At 42.0% G+C, this 19,484-nt stretch overlaps 1 long non-coding RNA gene across 1 annotated transcript; it reads right to left on the bottom strand.

The window, feature by feature from the left end:
• Nucleotides 1–3,863: 3,863 nt before the first annotated feature.
• On the bottom strand, nucleotides 3,864–18,964 carry LOC149467594 (uncharacterized). The gene is made up of 3 exons (XR_016311906.1): nucleotides 18,782–18,964; nucleotides 12,490–12,543; nucleotides 3,864–4,217 (listed from the first exon to the last, which is right to left on the bottom strand). It is a non-coding gene; the product is annotated as an uncharacterized LOC149467594 (long non-coding RNA).
• Nucleotides 18,965–19,484: the final 520 nt, after the last annotated feature.

Raw genomic sequence — 19,484 nt, 5'->3', positions numbered from 1 at the left:
CAGCAGTTAGAGCAGTCTTGTGACTTCTAACAGTGTCCAGCTGAGCACTGATTAAAGCTTGTAGGAGGAGTGTTCATTCTCCTTTCACTGCCCTATGAGATTAGATAACCCTTGACCTCTGCCTGGACAGTGCTGATTAGCCCTGTACTGATCACATGCACCCACCCAAGAAAAAGAAAAAACTCTCTAGCAGTACTCACCAAACTGAGCATGTGCAGAGTGTCCCCAAGGCTGTGTTCTATCAGAAGATGAACTGGGGAACATGGAAGAAGAGGAGAATCAGCGAAGACAGGATCAAGCAACCGTTTTACACAATGCAGAGGATTAACTCCTTAAGTTCAACAGGAAGTATAACGAGCATGCCTTACTGCATACACAGACTGATTTTACTGTTGTGGGTTTAGTAACACTTTAATAATCCATGTTAGAAAGTACAGTACAGGAACAAACAAGCTGTATGTTGATGCGCTTCACACAAATATGTGCTTAATCATAACCCCATGATTATGATTAAGCACATGTTTGTGTGAAACGCATCAACATGCAGCTTGTTTGTTCCTGTACTGTACTCTCTATTATGAGACTGTACTGTACTCTCCCTGAAGCCCAACTTGCCATTGCTCCAAATTCCAGCCGGGCTGTCTTACTAAACTGATAACTGCTTTTTCCTCCTGCAGCAACCATCAAGTCTTATTACAATCTTCATCAGGTCAGGTAACTACCCAATAAAGTTTTCAAACAAAAAGTGCAAAAATGAATACATGTAAATGAAAAAATCTTCTCAAACCAAACACATTTCACCTTTCATTCTATGGCGGCATAAGTGACTTGATTGATTTTGTTCTTGACAAACAATGTAAAAAACTCAGTGCACTAGAGGCTCATATCCTGTGAATATACAAAAGTCCATAATAGTCCATAATGTCCATCACCGTATAACCGCATAGGTGGCAGCCATGCCAGAGTGAGACAATTCTATAAGGATAATGTATAGGAAGAAAGAGAGAGGTAACTTCTAAGGGCAGTATTACACAATTTAATAAGCCATTATGTACATAAAACACTCACAATGGTGAAGTAATAAAAAAGCCCATTGATACAGGCTGATCTCTAGGTATGCCGCTGTCATCCACATCCTGCAGAAGTGCGTCCGACTGCCAAAGGGGCCACTGTGGATGGTAGAAGGGTCCCAGAATGCTGTGGATGGTAGAAAGGTCCCAGAACGAAGCCGCCAGAACCGGAAGTATCTGTGACCATCGTGAACCGCAAGAGTCGGGCAGATGTGATGTCACCAAGGGGAAGAAAGGCAAAGATTTTTTTAAAAACCCTGTTACCTGTTAAGCTGGTTTAACCTCAAAAATATACTCACGCAACTGACAATTCCAACATTGGTCTTATGGACTTATAGTACCGCCGCTCCATGCTGAACAGCTGAGTCACTGTCTTCACTTCTGAATTCATCGGAGGCTGGTTGTGCCATCTGGGTTTAGAAAGCCCCCCCAGAATGATGCTCTGGGCATGAATAAGTAAAAAGTGAATGAACCGAAAAGAAAAATAATAACCACTGTGCACTGCAAAGGGGGGGGTTAAAGTTATGGACACTATTGGAGTGGAGCTTTAACTTGCAGTTTCCTGAACGTGTGCAAAGTCAAGAGCTCTGGTGTAGAACAGGGTCAGAATGGCAAATAGCATGTATACACAGCAGACTAATAGAAAACAGGTTCTGTAAGCTGCACAAACATGGACTCTTCGCAGCAATGTCTCTGTGGCTCAGTCTGGGTAACAGGTGGCTTCCCAACATAGTCTCTGTAAGATTCTATAACAACAGAGCTCCAAGCTCAGAATGACTATTTCAGTAACAGATCAGAACACAAACAGCTACTTCTGATTATCCTCTTCGATAGCATCCCCCACAGGGAAGTCGAAAGTAGCTCTAGCAATGCACACAAGCAGTTGTAATGGTCCCAGGCCTGAGGATTTATTTATTTATTTCAGGTACTTATATAGCGCCATCAATCTACGCAGCACTTTACATATATATTGTACATTCCCATCAGTCCCTAACCCTCAAGGGGCATACAATCTAAGGTCCCTAACTCACATTCATACATACACATACTAGGGCCAATTTAGACAGGAGCCCATTAACCAACCAGCATGTCTTTGGAGTGTGGGAGGAAACCGGAGTACCCAAAGGAAATCCACGCAGTCACAGGGAGAACATGCAAACTCCAGGCAGGTGGTGTCATGGTTGGGATTCAAACCAATGACTCTAGTACTGCCAGGTGGAAGTGCTAACCACTTAGCCACTGTGCTGCCCAGGATAAAGCCCTATGTCCCTGCAGAATAAAGGGATGCACAAATACACGAAGGCCTCTTTCACACCTAATGTATAAACAACAACTGGAGGAAGCTGTTTCCATGCTGGAGCTGCAGCAAACTTAATGTGATATGTCAAGTTGACCGCCTATCAAACTCTCCCATTAAAGTCAATTGAGGCACCACAACTGCAAGCCAAAGACTTGGCTCAAGGTTGTGGCACATTAGCCCATTATAAACTAGAAAAAAACAGGCATTTAGGATCAGGATGACAGCGGCTGCTTAGCCATTCTTTGAAAAAAGTGATCCACCTGTCCATCATACTGTATATCTGTCTAAGTCTAGGTCTAAAAAATAAAAGGAAAACAGAAATGGACTGTGTCCTTTTTTATTTTTGGGACATAAATCTGATGGATTTGAGGTAGTCAGATGTAAACAAATGCACATCTGTTTACATCTGCCTGTCCATAAATCTAACATGGGTCCTTTATGCTCTAGGAGGGCAATCCTCAATGAGCACGGATGTCACAAAAATTCACATAAAAAACAAACAACCTATTTGCCTTTACTACATCAACCCCTTTGTGCTTATTCTCCTTTTATTCTGTTAAATGTCTTTTATCGAGCAGAAATATACAATTTTATGACTCCCTTTACAAAGCACATTTATGGAGTCTACTAAAGAGTATAGTACATAGTCATTTTTCTGAATAGTGAGGGATTTTCTATAAAAACTAGCCAATTTCCAGCACGGCACAATGGATTGAACGGTGTTTTTTAACTCTTCCGCCTGTAGAGTATACAACTTAACCAAAAACCCTGTTAAGGAATGAACACCAAACATTCTACATTGGAAATTGCTGTCTGCATTTCTGAAGAATAATATTTCAAATTGCAAGCTCTATTTGTTGAAGGTCTCTCTCAGAAGAGCATCTTTTCGGTGCTTCTATAATAGCATATTAAGCTCTCGCTATCTGTGTTGACACGAGTTGGGATAAGCAGTAATTTGATTTCCCCCGAGGGCTCCTGCCCCCATCCTGCTGATTATAGACGCTGGTCTAACACCCCCTCCGTATTAATGCCATCCCGTTGCTCCCGGCTACTAATCTCATTAGCCCAATTTTGTCCAAGCCCCTCATATCACACGCTTTGAGGAACCACAGGACCTGGAGGAAGAATCCTGTCACATTGTGTCTGTAAATGCTCCCTTTAACTCCTCCTATTGCTCTGCATTGCTCAGGCCCTCCTCTTGTTCCATATAACCATATATATTAATCTGCGGAGCTGCTCTTTCTAACCTCTCAGTGACAGTAGCCTGGCTCTCTGTAGTATTTATCCATATCCGTATGACAATTATTCTCTATACCAAGCCTATCTGCATTCTGTCTGTGTCTTTAAATAGGTATGATAACTCAATACGTTCCAGTGGTAGAGCAAGTGCGGCTACAGATGACCGTTTCACAATTTATCGATGATTGAATTATCACACTGTAATATTTATGTTCTCTTTGACTTATAATAAAGTGGTCTCTCAGCAACACACGTTAACCATTACAACCGTTTTTTATTCTTCTGTACTTTAAAGTGGAACTGCACTGCATCTGAGCACTACAAAACAAAGATGCTATGTATTTCAATTTATAATATTGTTAATATTTAAAGCAAACACCCCCATCCATCCATGTCTCCATGCTTTATTTTGCTGAGAAATCATTTTGAGAAAACACCCCCTGGCATTTCTGGCAGTGACCATCTTGAGTAAGGGCAGATGATTCATGCAGCATTTACTTCCTGGAATCTATCTGCCTTTAGGTCAGGCATTGGCTGAGAACCCTCCGCTCCTGAAGACTTCTGGGATGTATGACATCATTTGCCTAGGCATGGAAACTAGGAAGTAACTGAAGAAATGTAAAGAAAAAAAAAAGTTTAAATCAAGTAAATGCGATTTATTTTCCTATCAATTTACTAATGCTAGCACCCCCATCCATCCATGTCTCCATGCTTTATTTTGCTGAGAAATCAGTTTGAGAAAATACCCCCTGGCATTTCTGGCAATGGCCATCTTGAGTAAGGGCAGATGATTCATGCAGCATTTACTTCCTGGAATCCATCTGTCTTTAGCTCAGGCATTGGCTGAGCTGAGAACCCTCCGCTTCTGAAGACTTCTGGGATGTATGACATCATTTGCCTAGGCATGGAAACCAGGAAGTAACTGAAGAAATGTAAAGAAAAAAAAAAGTTTAAAACAAGTAAATGCGATTTATTTTCCTATCAATATACTAATGCTAGCACCCCCATCCATCCATGTCTCCATGCTTTATGTTGTTGAGAAATCATTTTGAGAAAACACCCCCTGGCATTTCTGGCAGTGGCCATCTTGAGTAAGGGCAGATGATTCATGCAGCATTTACTTCCTGGAATCCATCTGCCTCAATAAATAAGTTGACGTTTTTACGTGATGTGGGACCATTTGTTTTTATGGTGAGCACTGATGTTGCCCTATGAGCTGGAGAAAACTATCCTGAATGAAGAGGAGGTGTTTGAATATCACAGAAGCCCAATTGCAGATCGGATATGATCCAGATTATATCACAATTAAATGGTGTATGTAGTGGTGACTATATAGCAGTGAACTATAGCAATACCTTGGGTGTGAGTAGTTTAACCTCTGAAGGTGGAGGACACTGGGTGTTGTTTTTCACAAAGAAGACATTGCTTATGCTGCACAATGCCCTTGTATGTGGTGAATAAGAAGGATGATGGATTGTAAATGTAAATTTTGATGATTTTTGGACTTTTGGGGGTTTTTTTGGATTTTTATAGCATGAATTTTACAAATAATTTTTTGATGTGCATTTATTGAATCTTTCACTTTATTTTTAGTATTGATTCATGATTTTGGATCTTATAGCACTTTTGACATTTGTATGATTTGTGATTTGGGTTACATCACTATTATCTTTCACAAAATGATGTAAATTGTGTAGTGGAACACATCGTTGAGCATGGTCACCAGTTGTATAATTTTTGTCTTCCCGAGGTGGTTATAAGTTACTGCTGCTGTGAATATCAATACCTGTGGCTAGGTATTTATATTTGTTATATGTTGGTTAGTGAGATAGCTGCTTCCCCAGCTGGAAGGGAAACAGTCAACCTGTTTCCTGCTCTTTTTACTGAGTTCTGCCTCACTCCATGTGCTGTTAATAGAAGGAGGGAGGGCTGTGTCCACACACATAGTCAGTCTGCATGGGAAGGAAAGACACAGACAAGCCACAGCATGTAATCCATGTAGGGGGATTGCTGGGACCTGCAGTCCACCCTGAAGACACCACTTCTGGAGATCTGCCACTATGGACTCTGCCATATATGGACTCTCATCCTGTGCATAGTAACATTACCACTGCTAAATGCGACAGCATCCTCCTGACTGGTAAGGAACGGCACCTTCCAGTGTCCTAAGAACCAGTGACTCATTCCTGCCCGTACTTTCAACTGATGGGGATTCCTAATGGACAGGTGAATGTAAATAAACAGCAGGGACAGTGTAAAATAAAAAAGACAGCATGAGCCCTCCCAAAAAAATTCATACCAGGTCTGATATGAATGTTCAGGGGAACCCCATTTGAAAAAACAGCAGTCTGGTATAGATTTTAAAGGGGAACCTCACGCAAAAAAAAAACAAGAAAAAAACATGGGGTCTCCCTAAAATCCAAACCAGACTGATATTCCAGCATGCAGCCTGGGTGGCCTGGAAAGGGGGGGCATGTGCCCTCCAACCCGGACCATACCAGGCCACATGCTCTCAACATGGGGGTGGTTACCTTGCCAGGGAGGCCATCCTAGCAAATCAACTTGTCCCCATGAGGATGAGGACAAGGGTCTCTTCCCCACAACCCTAGCCCAGTGGTTGTGAGGGTCTGTGGGCAGAGGGCTTATCAGAATAGACACACCCAAACGTTCTACAAATCCTCATCTGTGAGATGAAACCACTGCTTTTCTCTGGACTTTATAATCTATAAAAAGTGATAATCCAACTTCCCACATTCTGGATTCTCACTTACCTTTTTGTTCATACCTAAACTAACTCATATTAGCTAGGATGGACAAGCTTGTGTCTTTTTAAACATGCTCAGTGAATTTTATTTCATGCACCCAGCTCCTCTTATAGAGACATAAAAATAGAGACTATATATAGGCATAAAAATAAAGACTCAAATGCATAAGACTATAGACAGCAGCCACAGAGTAAAACCATATGGGTATGAGTCAGCTAGGTCACCTGGGGTCAGGACCGCCTTTAGATATGATTGGGCCTGATCAGCAGAAAGTGAGTCTGTGTGTGTGTCGGGTGGAAGATGGAGTAAGATGCTGGAGTGTGGAGCCTGAGAGGGGCCCAAGGAAGGTGCCTACCTACAGGCAGGTGCTGGAAGAGGTGATCTCCTCTGTGCCACCATGTACTAGGAGGGACAACCTGAGCAGCAGGGAAGGAGCCAGCCCAGCAGATAGCCTGAAGCCACCAACCCATAAAGCTCTTTGGAAGGACAATGTGAGTAACTTTACACCTGGGAAGAGGGCGGTCATGTGGAGAACCCAACTAGCTCCTCACCTGGGCATGTTTGATTTTGGGCAGCTTCTGGATCTCTCTTTGCCCAGGGAATACCCTTAGTTCTGCTGGGGGAAGAGGAGGTCTGGGGTCTGAGGAGGTACACTGGAGAGCAGGAGACAGATTTTTGCTTCCTTTCCATAGAGTTGTACATAGTTTGCCCTCGCAGTTCACAGTTCCTTGGGCATCCCATGTATCCCTCAACCCCATCCAAGTTTATTACCCATAAATAAAATCACAAAAAAAAGCCTAAGGACCAGTCGCTGAATCCAATGTGCAAAGTCTGAAGAAGATGTGTGTTGCCTGGCTGTGCAGGACCTTAGAGGGACCCAAAAACTTAGTGGCTGCTAAGGGGCTAGTGCTACACAAAACTGAACTCAGAAACAGGGTGCACTCAAATTTGTGCACAAACAGCCCAGCAAATCTTGAAATAAGACCAGCAGGGACGCTCCCATTCCTGTCACAGCATTGCTTCCAGGTTCCAGAGTGTGCAACATCAGTCCCTGCCTACATTTCATTTGCTGTTAATTCCCTGTAACTTGAAATTGTAAAAAGAAAAAAAAAGCGCAAACTGTGCACCAAACCTCCAAGCTCTGTAGTTATCCATGAAATCTCATTCATCCCACTTCAAAAGTAAGCCCTGCTGTTGGAAGATCTGACAGCAGGAACTCTTGCATGAAAAACATTCAAAACCATAATACAAGTGTACATAGGAAACATAGAAGCAATGAGTCAGCATAACAAGCCCTATGTGACTTTCCTCCCTTTCACTGGTATCCAGTGGAAATCATAGCACATGGGTGCTTTGTACTTTTGCCCACACAAAATATTGTAATGGACAAATTTCTATTAGTGGGGATAGAACTGGCTGCACACTGCAAAACTTTATTATTCCAATATAGTCTCTACAATTAAGCCCATTCCTGGATGAAACACGCCAGAGAGAAAGGTCCCAGGTTCATCTTGTATATGTCTGAAACAAGAATGTTGTACTATACTGAAGATTTCAGTTTTCAGGTGGCCACTTTGGACTCTCTTTTGGAGCTGGACCGTGTAAGCCAAAATAGGGATTAAGAGACATTATGGAAAACACATTTCTACTTCTTTCTTATTACCTTATTTGTATTTTTCCCAAGCATGGACATATTACACTGCACTTTAAGAGGACTTGTACTAAGGAAGCTATGGCCAAGAAAAGCAAAGGACTAGTTAATAGTATTGCCTGTGAACTTGACCTACCATGTCTTGTCCTACACTGTGCACAGAGGTGGCTATCTTCATAAAGGCAAGGCTTTGCTTCCATATGTCAAATTTCAACCTTCATGACTGGTTATCTGTCAATGGAGGAACTATCAAAAAGCAGCAGGAGAGATCCAAAAAGCACGGATTCACAAAATGGATAAGAACACAGAGTTCCAGATTGCCAAAAACGATTTATTGCAGAACTTATAAAACAGTACAAAGAAGCCCAGCGGGAACATTCCCTACAACCAGGAACATACAACAGTTAAGAGCAGTGTCAGCGATATGAGGGTCCAAGCTGTTGACAGCACCTTTCAAGGGGAACAAAGTGCAGCCTGGCCAGTCCAGCCCAAGCAGGAGCTTCCTGATGAGGCAGATGTAGGCCCTACTCTTTCCCTACTCCACTGGAACCTTTCCCTACCTCTAGTGCTGTCCTTGACAGACAGGTTCCTATCCTTATACTAGTCACTCCCATAAAGACCTCATTAAACAGGAGCAGAGACTTAAAAAGACGGATCAATAATCGAGGGGGCCCAGTTTCTCCCAACTTCCTCCTCCAGTTGCATTGCCCCTGCAGGTGAGTGCCACCTGCAGTGGAGACTGTAGACTGCACCTGCCTCCAGATGTAGCAAAAGCAGGGAAAGGCTTGTCTGCATGTCCTCATGTACTGCAGTCTACTCCCTTCTCCAGCAAGCCCTCATGAGAACAGCATTCAGCACAGTAGTGACATCACCAAATCTCATTCCAGGTCTCATTAGACAAGCAGTAACAGGCATCAGTGCCTCTCACACTTTATATTTATAGCTATGAGGCTGTAGGGAGGAAGAATACAAAAGGTAATTTGTTCTGTGTACTGCTTATGTACATCATGTTCCCTATTAGACAGAAATTTTTCACTTAATGAGTATACTTTATGTTAGCAGGGCCCTAATTCACCACTAACAATGACCATACTGGTCATGAACCCCTGCCACAGGAACAAGATAGGGTACACAAACCTGTAAAGTGGAGAAACTCTGCCATGTTTGGTCACTTGCATTTCCCCAGGCTAAGGCCCACCTCCAAAAATAAGAAAAGTCCACACATTCAGCTGTATTACTGATTTTACTGTAGCAGAAACATAATGTACACAATGTTGGCCAAATAACCCTTTAACTTCACCTCTTTAATCCTGACATCAATAACGCTGCACAGTGCAAGTTAAACTGTAATATAGGATGGCCACCCAACTCTTCCAGTGTCCTCACTCTAGGTTTCTATTGGTGGGTTCTCCAACAAAGCCTGTACTGGGCATACCCCATGGGTTCACTTCCTAAGGCTACAAGCTTACATGGCATTATACTAGGGGTAACCTTTTCCCATCACCCTCTGCCCCAGGCTCTTCTGGCTCTAGATTATAAAGACTAAGCTTTTTCCGTCTACCATATCCATCTGTCAGGACCGGGGTCTGAACTCACAACCTTTGCTGCAGCTGGCAGTAGCTCTTCTTGCTATGCCACCTGGGATGATGGACAACTCCCTTCCTGATTCCTTAACAACCTTGACTTGTGTATTGTTTCTCTTGAACCCTGGACCCTTTGCTCTTCCCATGAACTTCCTGTTTAAGCCATTCCTTTGCACCTCCTGTTTGCCAGATTATTGTACTCTCTCCAGCCGATATCTTGCTCCTTTGCACATCTATAGCTGTCCTTACCTCGGCTACTACTCGTTACTGACCTTGGCTTATTCCTCGACTATGTTTCTGCTCGATACCAACTGGCAAACCATCCGTTACCCACCTTTGGTTTGTTCCTTGACTATGCTTCCACTTGATCCTAACCTGCAACCACTTGTTACAGACTTTTGGCTTGTTTACTGACTAAGCTTCTGCTTGATCCCTACTTGCTATATCTTCTTCTGGATCCTTGTTTGCTCACCTCCTGGTGGGGTGAGCCTGAGGACTGCAACCTGGCACTAACATGCACCATAACCCATCTTCATCATCAAGAGCTCTGGTGAATACTGGTTAGTGCTTATACCTCGCACCTCAGGTGAGCATGCATCATCCACCATGGTGACCTGCTTGTCTAATTTTTCAGCTGGTAGGTGGGAGCCTCTCCACTGCTATACCCACTGGTGTCCGAGCCTGACCACTGATCTTGACACCACTTAGGGGTGGAATTTCCCTAATTGGGGTACTAACCCATGCTTAAAAGTATATAAAACCATTTATAACCAACACATCTCCAGAAAAGCAAACAATCTAATGTCTATACCACAGTCATACACTCGTACATGTACCTTTGGAACAATATACTTTGCCTTTGAAGCAAACACCTAGTGGACAAGCATTCAAATATAAGAAATTCCACACTCTGTTTTTGGTGGAAATAAAACCAAGGGTCCCAATGCTGAAAGCAAATATGCAAACCGCTTAGACACAACGGTGCTTAGGCTTATGATACACAAGCATAAATTTACATAAATCAGAGGACTAATAGCTAACATGTCATGTTTTGTTGCACATGAAATGCAGTCTATGCTATGTATTTCATTGACAGAAGGGATGTCTACACAGAGGAACCAGGGGGACAAAAAAAGGAATATGAAGAAGAGAATACCTGCTAAAGGGATGCGGCACTGAACCCACAAAGGGGCTCCTGTTTAAGATCTACCATTGTGACTTTCCTAACTAACATATTCACAAGAAGTGGGTTAAGGCAGTGCTGGGATATAATGGTGGCCACACAAAATATTGACACTTTGGGCCCAATTTGGACATTTTTACTTAGGGGTGTGTTCAATTTTGTTGCCAGCGGTTTAGACATTACTGGCTGTGTGTTGAGTTATTTTGAGGGGACAGCAAATTTACACTGTTATACAAGCTGTACACTCACTACTTTACATTGTAGCAAAGTGTCATTTCTTCAGTGTTGTCACATGAAAAGATACAATAAAATATTTACAACAATGTGAGGGGTGTACTCACTTCTGTGAGATACTGTATAATATATACAAAGGTGATTCTGTAACATGCTGTGAAATAAACTGCCTGTTTGTCCTGACAATATATTTTCTTGCAGAAATACAGCTGGATTCCTTGGTATTGTTTGGTGCTGATGCTGCTCAAACAGAAGGATCAGCATCGATGATCCCTGGATTTAGTCTAAATGCTGTCGGTCTTCTGTTGACAGGAAGATGGCAAAACTTTAGGCTGGCTTCCTGCTGCACTATTTTTACAGGAATACATTTTCATTGCTTTGTGTAAGCTATAGCTTTGCTTTTGCTCTAATGCTATCTTCATGCTGTGTCTCCAAAAATATCTCCTCTATTAGCTCCCCCTAGTGTTTAAAGTGTATTTCCCCTTTTGCAGCCAAATTGGGATAACACCTACTACACTTGTTCTCATTAACATAGCACAACTTAAAAAAAAAAGTTTGCTGGTTACCTTTTTAAGTGCTTTTAACTTTCTTAACAATCCTAAAATGCTTTCCCTGCTTTGTGGATGTTTAGGAGGGGGCTATGGAGTAATGATCAATGTAATTAACCCTGCCTGTACTGTAGATGTGAACACTGTCTATTATGACAAAGGGTTCAACGTTTAGAAATTGTTCTCCTGCATTGTAAGGTAATGAGGGATAGCTCAGTGAATCCCCATCCTGTGTGGTGGTTGATTGTAAACATTTCTCACCAGAAACAGCACAGGGGCTAAATGGTTAGCACTTCTGCCTGGCAGTACTAGGGTCATTGGTTCAAATCCCAACCATGGCACCACCTGCCTGGAGTTTGCATGTTCTCTCTGTGCCTGTGTGGGTTTCCTCCCACCCTCCAAAGACATGCTGGTAGGTTAATCGGCTCCTGTCTGAATTGGCCCTAGTGTATGTATGAATGTAAGTTAGGGACCTTAGATGGTATGCCCCTTGAGGGTTAGAGCCTGATGTGAGCATACAATATATGTAAAGTGCTGAATAAATTGACAGTGCTTTATAAGTACCTGTAATAAAAAAAAATGCTTACAATCATTCATAACACATTATCCTCAGAAACATCTAAAAGGTAAGAATCTTGTTTTTATTATATTTTTTATGGTATGCAGTGTGAATGGGAACACCTAACAAATATATGGTGGTGTTTTCACCAATAGGACTGCAAAAGTGGAATTACGCTTTAAGTCATCTTTATTCAGCTTACTCTGCAGCAATTACTGGGGGAATTTGAATAAATGCTGCCACCTAGTGAAACACACAGGATATGCATGCAGGGAGTAGCCCCTTATAGTTACATGATGTGAGCGACTTACTAGAGGAGTAACTTTACTCTGGCCTAGCAAACCTGAGTTCACTTACCTGCAGACATCAGTTATATTATTCAATTCCTGCTGTCATAACTGGATGCTGGACCTGAAAAAAAAATTAGCCGCAAAAGGGCAAATCCAATCAGGATAAAATTGCCAATAAAATTACATAATTAGTAGTAATATACAGGAATTATATAGCGCCAACAGTTTGTACAGTGCTTTACATAATTAAGGGAGTTGGTACAGCTAATATACAAATCAATACAAGAGGGATCAGAAGGTCCTGGTTGTGGAGCTTACAAGTTAAAAGGGAGGGTCAAGGTGTACAAAAGGTAATAACTGTGAAGGATGAGCTGAAAAGTAGACGTATATTTTGTTGGATGGAAGGGGGATAGTCTTCTTGAGTAGATGAGTTTTCAGGGACTGCCTAAAGGCAGACAGAGTAGGATACAGCTAGAGAGATTGGGCTAGGGAGTTCCAGAGGAAGGGAGACGCTCTGGTGAAGTTCTTGGAGGAGATTAAGAGTGAGATAGACAGCAGGAGGTTTTGGGAGGGGTGAACATGAAAGAGGACAGTTTGGATGATATTTTGAGATGAGGTTAATGATTTAGCATGGAGCAGATGTATGGCTTTGTATGTTTTTGTTGTTATTTTGAAGTTTTTTCATTGGGCAAGCTGAAGCCAATGAAGGGTTTGGCAGAGAGGGGTGGCAGACACTGAATGGTTGGTATGGTGGATGAGTCTGGCAGCATCATTCATGATATCAGACATTCCCTAGAATTCATATAGACTGGCACAGAAAGATTTTGTGAAAGTGTCTTTCATGTGTTCTAAAATTGGTAAAGGATGCTCCAAATTAATGCTGCGCCACTTTTAGAATGCAATCGAGACACTTTCTGTAAAATCTGCCTACGCCAGGGTATGTGTACTTTCTCTGTATGCCAAATTAGCTCCACTTTTACATTTGGCACATTGAATGCCATACAGTGCAAAGTGTTGCATTCAATTCGACACAATGTAAAAGTGGCACATTTGGAACTACCAGAATTTTGTGCGCGGGTCAATGTCAGCACCAAATGCTTCATGAATTTGATGCAATACATTAACAAGAAGGATTAACGCCATAAAAGTGGCGCAGCTGCTTTATTGAATTTCCTCCATTGTAATATAAGATCATCCTCACTTTGTTGTGAGCTGAGGACATGACAGTGAGCAAGTATAGAAATCATTTACTAGCAGAATTCATGTTTTTTATATGGGAACGGGAAGAGTTCATTGATAAATGAAATTTCAACAGTGGGTGCGACTTCAATGCAACTTTGGATGGGTGTGACTTTGATGAGATTTTGGATGGATGCGACTTTAATTAGATTTTGGATGGGTGCGACTTTGATTTGACTTAGATTTGACTTTGATGAGACTTTCCTTTTTTTCTAATAGGAAAGTACAAACAGTTCTGTTCATGTAGTGCAACCTTGATGCGACGTTACACTCTTTGGCACTCACGTAGTATGAAAGTAGCATCATAGTAGTGCACAAACCTTTTTGTGTCCAAAGTCGCATGTTAGGGTTAAATGTTAGGGTTAGGGTTCCGGGCTAGCACTACTTTGATGCTACTTGAGTGCCAGAGAGTGTAAAGTCGCATTAAAGTTGCATTAAAGTCACACCCATCTAAAGTCGGACTCATCCAAAGTCGCATCAAAGTGGCATTAAAGTCAATTCTTTTGCTATTAGCAAAAAAAAAACCTCCAGCAAAAGCATAAAAAATGCATAAAACACAAAACGTACTGTGAAAACGCACATTCCGCCATCTGTATAGATGTGAGCCTAGCCTCAAACAGGATTTGCACTGAGTCAGGCCAGTTTACATTGATCAGATGTTCACAGTGGATTGCTGTGGAGCAAACCACTCCATGAACCCGTTACCAAATGACTTTCTTGTTAGCTGGCTAACCATTGCTGACACTACTATTAATTGATTAAGATGGGCAGTGCAATGTGATTGCCCTTGTCTGTAAGGACAGTTATGTTACAATATGACTCTCCCACAGGGTAGTCATTATATAATGTGCAAATGTCAGATGTCAGTAATGGTGGGTGGGATACCTATGCTGCAGTATGGGGAGTATGGTGGGGGTCCTGCATTCAGGGACAAAGCAAGGGGATACAGAAGTTGACCCCTTTGCCGATTCACTTTCAGACAATGATAAGTAATGGTTAATCTACCCTGCAAAACGATCACGGAGCCAGAATTACTGGACTGCCAGCAGAATGAATCCTCTGGACAACGTTCTGTGCCTGGATGCAGCAGAAAATTATTCAATGAGGCAGAGCCTACAGCTAATTTATGATTACATTATACCATCACTCCAGACACTGACAGACTTGGCGAAAATTCTGTTACTTTGTCAAATTAGTAAATTGCGGCACGTCCAAGTGTTCATTTAAAGCTAACAGGTTTTCTACAACCTAGAAGCAGTGCTCTTCAACTGGAGAGTTTCACTAATCAGTTATTCCGACTGTATGATCACACCCACTAAGTGTTGGACGGGAGTATCGGAGGACCACCAGAGAGCTATGATAAAAATGGATGCAGCTTACAGGAATGAGCCTAGTTACACAGGCATGATTTAATAGAAACAGCTTATTCTATTGGAGTATAGAACATTTTAGGGAACATGCTTTAAAAAAAAAATTATTTCATTTTTTAAATAGAATAGTTAACTAGATGCTGCATCTTATATACCCAATTTATATTTAGAATGTAGATTGACACCGCTATAAATAGGGCTCCTAGACTTTAGTTCATTTATATACAGTACAGTACTGTGCTAAAGATTTAGGCAGGTGTGAAAAAATGCTGTATATGAATAATTTAATATTATTAATAGTTTAATAGTGTTATTAGTTTATTTTTATCAATTAACAAAATGGAAAGTAAAATGAACAGAAACCCAAATTCAGCCTTCAGTTCTTCTAGGTACACTTGTACACAGTTTTTGAAGGAACTCGGCAGGTAGGTTCTTTTAAATATCTTGGAGAACTAACCACAGATCTTCTGTGAATGTAGGCTGCAGATCATTGTCTCTTCATGAAATCCCAGACAGACTCCAGGATGTTGAGATCAGGGCTCTGTGGGAGCCAAACCCTCACTTCCAGGCAGGGCCATGGATAAGGGGGTACCACCAGTCCTCCTGTACAGGGCCCAGGACAGCAGGGGGGACCAGGCAGCTGGGTGAATCAGATGTGGGCAGGGAGGGGAATCTGCATGGTGGGGGGGGGCAATTACTGGAAACATTACCTTGTATAGCTCTCTCTGCGGCAGCTAAAAGCTGACTTCTTTTCCTCTCCCTCCCACTGGCTTTCAGCTGCTGCTCAGCGAGCCATACAGGGGATCAGTTCAAGTAACTGTGCCCCCCTCCCCCATACTCATCACCCTCCCTATGCACTATATGCTTCCCCCTGCTGCCCAGGCCCCTCAGTGTGCCCCCACCCACTCAGTACTGCTGGATTCCCTCCTTTCCTTCCCACTGGCAGCTACAAACACACAATAGGATCCTTCAGGATGGACAGTAGGGGAAGGGTCAAGTAAATATGTCATATTTACCAGCCCCTTCCTTTCTTGAATGAACACAATGAGTGATCTGTACTGATTGCTCACTGTGTCCATTCATAACTGAATCGTAGTAAACTGTGTTTTAGGGGGTAGGGGGGCCCTGTCAGGTTGGCTGTAAGGGGCCCCTTGGTTTCTAACAGCAGCCCTGCTTCCAGGACTCCTTGTTCTTTATGATGAAAAAAGTTCTTAATGACATTGGCTGTATGTTTGGGGTTGTTGTTCTGCTGCAGAATAAATTTGAGGCCAATTGCACATCTCCCTGACAGCATGGAATGATGGATAAGTATCTGCCTGTATTTCTCAGAATCAAACAAACCTTTGATCTTGACCAAATCTCCAACTCCAAACCCAGACTTGCAAGGAACCTCCACCATGCTTCACTGTTGCCTGCAGACACTCATTATTGTACCGCTCTCCAGCCCTTTGCAAACAAACTGCCTCCTGCTACAGCCAAATATTTGAAATTTTGACTCATCAGTCCAGAGCACCTGCTGCCATTTTCCTGCACCCTATTTCCTATGTTTTTGCCCATAGTTGAGTCGCTTAGCCTTGTTTCCATGCCCTATGCACGAAAACCTAAGAACTTTGGTACAAAAAAATGGCAGCAGGTGCTCTGGACCGGTGAGTCAAAGTGTGAAATATTTGGCTGTAGCAAGAGATAGTGCCTTTATCGAAGGGCTGGAAAACTGTACAATAATGAGTGTCTGCAGGTACTTCAAATTACCTACCTGCCAAGTTCCTTCACAAACTGTGTGCAACTGTACCTAGAAGAACTGATGCTGTTTGATGACCAAGGGTGGTCACACCAAATATTGATTTTTTTTGGATTTCTCATCTGTTCATTTAGGGCCGGTTCACACTATGCCCTGATCTGAATTGAACAGGAAAGCACTGTGCGTTCTATGAGCTGTGATTTCAAGCCCATTCATTTGAATGGGATTAAATTGCACCACACCGCGCTAAAAGTAGTGCATACACAATTTTTTTTAAACGCACGGCAGCCACATCGCATATTACTATGTACCATATGGTTTGGTGCAAACCGGTGTGGGCAAATGCAATGCATTTCTGACCCACACAGCAAAGGGCTTTGCAATCAGAATGCGATGCGGAAAGCAAATGGATTCACAGTGTACAACTATAGTATTTTACCTTCCAAATAAATTCAAAATTCCTTTTATTGTCTTTTTTGATTCTATACCGGGGAGTATTGGGGAGAATTGTATTTCCTCAGGGGCACCTCTGCTACTTCACTTTTTTAGGGGTTGTCATCCTCGCCATTCTCTATAAACACAAGGACCACACCACCAAGAGTGGACAGGTCCTGAACCTTCTCTGAATGGAGGTCTGGATGGAGACAGAAAAGGAAGTTAAAGGAATCTCTGCATTTGTTTTTTTTTTTGAAGCCGCATCTTTTTTTCTGAAAGACTTCTACAACATAAGAGTCTCTCCTATCTTCTTCCCCCTCCTATCCCTTCTTTTTCTCCACTTTGAGGAGTACCTCATTGCATAATTGACATGTTTGTTACGCTGGTCAGTAAGAGAAGGCAATAATGGATGGTGCAGGCCAAAAAGGGGAGCTTGGGGAGACTGCAGCCATTCTGGCAGCCATGACTGACTCTTCACTCCTCCTTGTAATGTGCAATTGATTTCTAATTTTAACTTAATAAAAGAATCCATGGCTAGCCAACGATGTGAGGTAGCAGTTGGAAGATCTAACCACCACGGATTCTTTCTTCAGAATGATAGTTGCATAAATATGCATGAATGTTTCACTCGAACGTGCTTGTTTGTGCCGTATGCAAATACCTCTGGAGCTGGCTTTATCTCAGGATAACAATATTAGTGATCCCAGATGAGCAGCAGTATGCCTTTATTACAATTGTTTCCAAATCCAACCAACTGTCAGATCGGGTGGCAATTGTGTCAAGTTTATGGGTTAGCTTTAAGTGTATCTCTAGCCAAAATTATTTTTTGCTTTTGATGGAGTATTGAATGGTTAAAACTCTTGTTTTCTGTGTTCCATTTGGGAATTTGTACTTTCCTTCCTGTTACACAACAGGAAGTGAAAGGAAATTTGACCCAAGTGAAGAGAAATCTCTACTGGCACAGCTATCACCAACACTAGTGTTCCAAATGGAAGATTTTCCCCTCCTATTGATGTGGTGACAACCATTGAGGGCCGGTTCTCCCCACAAAAATGTACTCTGGATGTGTTTTTGCTTACAGTTCATATCACAAAAACTCACTCTGGATGTGTTTCTGCATGCATGTTTTTGATTTCGTATGTGTTCTTAGTTCATTCCAGTGCATTTTTCTCCTCTTCTTTTTTTTTTCCAAGGCTCCCTGGGATTTTTTTTTTTACTGAAACGATTTTTGGTGCATTCCAGTACAGTTCTTTGCAGAAAAAATGCTGCAAAAAAAGTAAAACATGCTGCATTTTTTCTGCACTGAACTGTACTGGAACATGGTAAAACGCATCACAAATGCCCTAGAACCCATCTAAATGCACTGTAATGCACCTGTCCTTATTTAAGGTGAAGAAAAAAAGAGGGTAAAATTAACATATAAAAAATGCATCAAAAACACGCATGCAGACTGCGTTTCTATGGTGTGAATTGGCCCTAAATGTTGGACTTTCATATCATTCACATAATACTGTATAGATAGATGAACATAGGATACACGTATACTGTATAGATAGATGGAAACATACAGTACGTACCAAACACAGTCTGACTCCATGCAGCCTCTCTGCAGTTCCTATGTAGCTGAAAAGCTGTCAAATATAAATATTTAAATGAAGTACACCAGAATTCCTGATACTCCGTTACTGACTGCTCTGCAATGGTAGTATGAATTCTTCAGTCTCTCATCGAGCTCAGGGAGTCCATGGTCTTATTTCACATGTGACCTCTGGAAGCTTTGGTGTGTACCACAATTGCATTTGCCTAGCACAGAAGGTATCGCTCTTCTCAAGGGCCTTGTTGTTTTACCATGACATTATGACAACGTTCCCTGCCTTTAAAAGGTTTTGTTTGTAATGTATAACTGCTGTTTATAATACAAGTAGCAGAGGAATGAGAGAAATCCATGAGCACAGGCCCACCACCAAGATTAACCCCTTCCCAACATCCAGCTGCCTGAAAGTACTTGCACATTTGGAAATTTGGAATAACCGTCTTCCCAGAATTCAGGCTGTGAGATGATCAGGATTAATGAAATAGTGGAAACAGTAAAAGACTCTCTGTTCATTCCTATCCAAAATAAAGTACAGATTAAGTACAAGCCTGATGAGTTATAATTTCCATTAGAGGGAAAAGCAAACACACAAAACAGAGAAAGACCAACAGCAACATAGCTGGTGACAAATATCTGTACATTTTACTTGTGAAGGGAGAGAAGTAACAAATTAATATAAACCGTAA

Source organism: Staurois parvus, unplaced genomic scaffold (genome assembly GCF_062004578.1).
Source record: "Staurois parvus isolate SC_StPar_1 unplaced genomic scaffold, SC_StPar_1.0 ptg000105l, whole genome shotgun sequence".
NCBI lineage: Eukaryota > Metazoa > Chordata > Amphibia > Anura > Ranidae > Staurois > Staurois parvus.
This window is presented reverse-complemented; position numbering and strand designations above follow the sequence as displayed.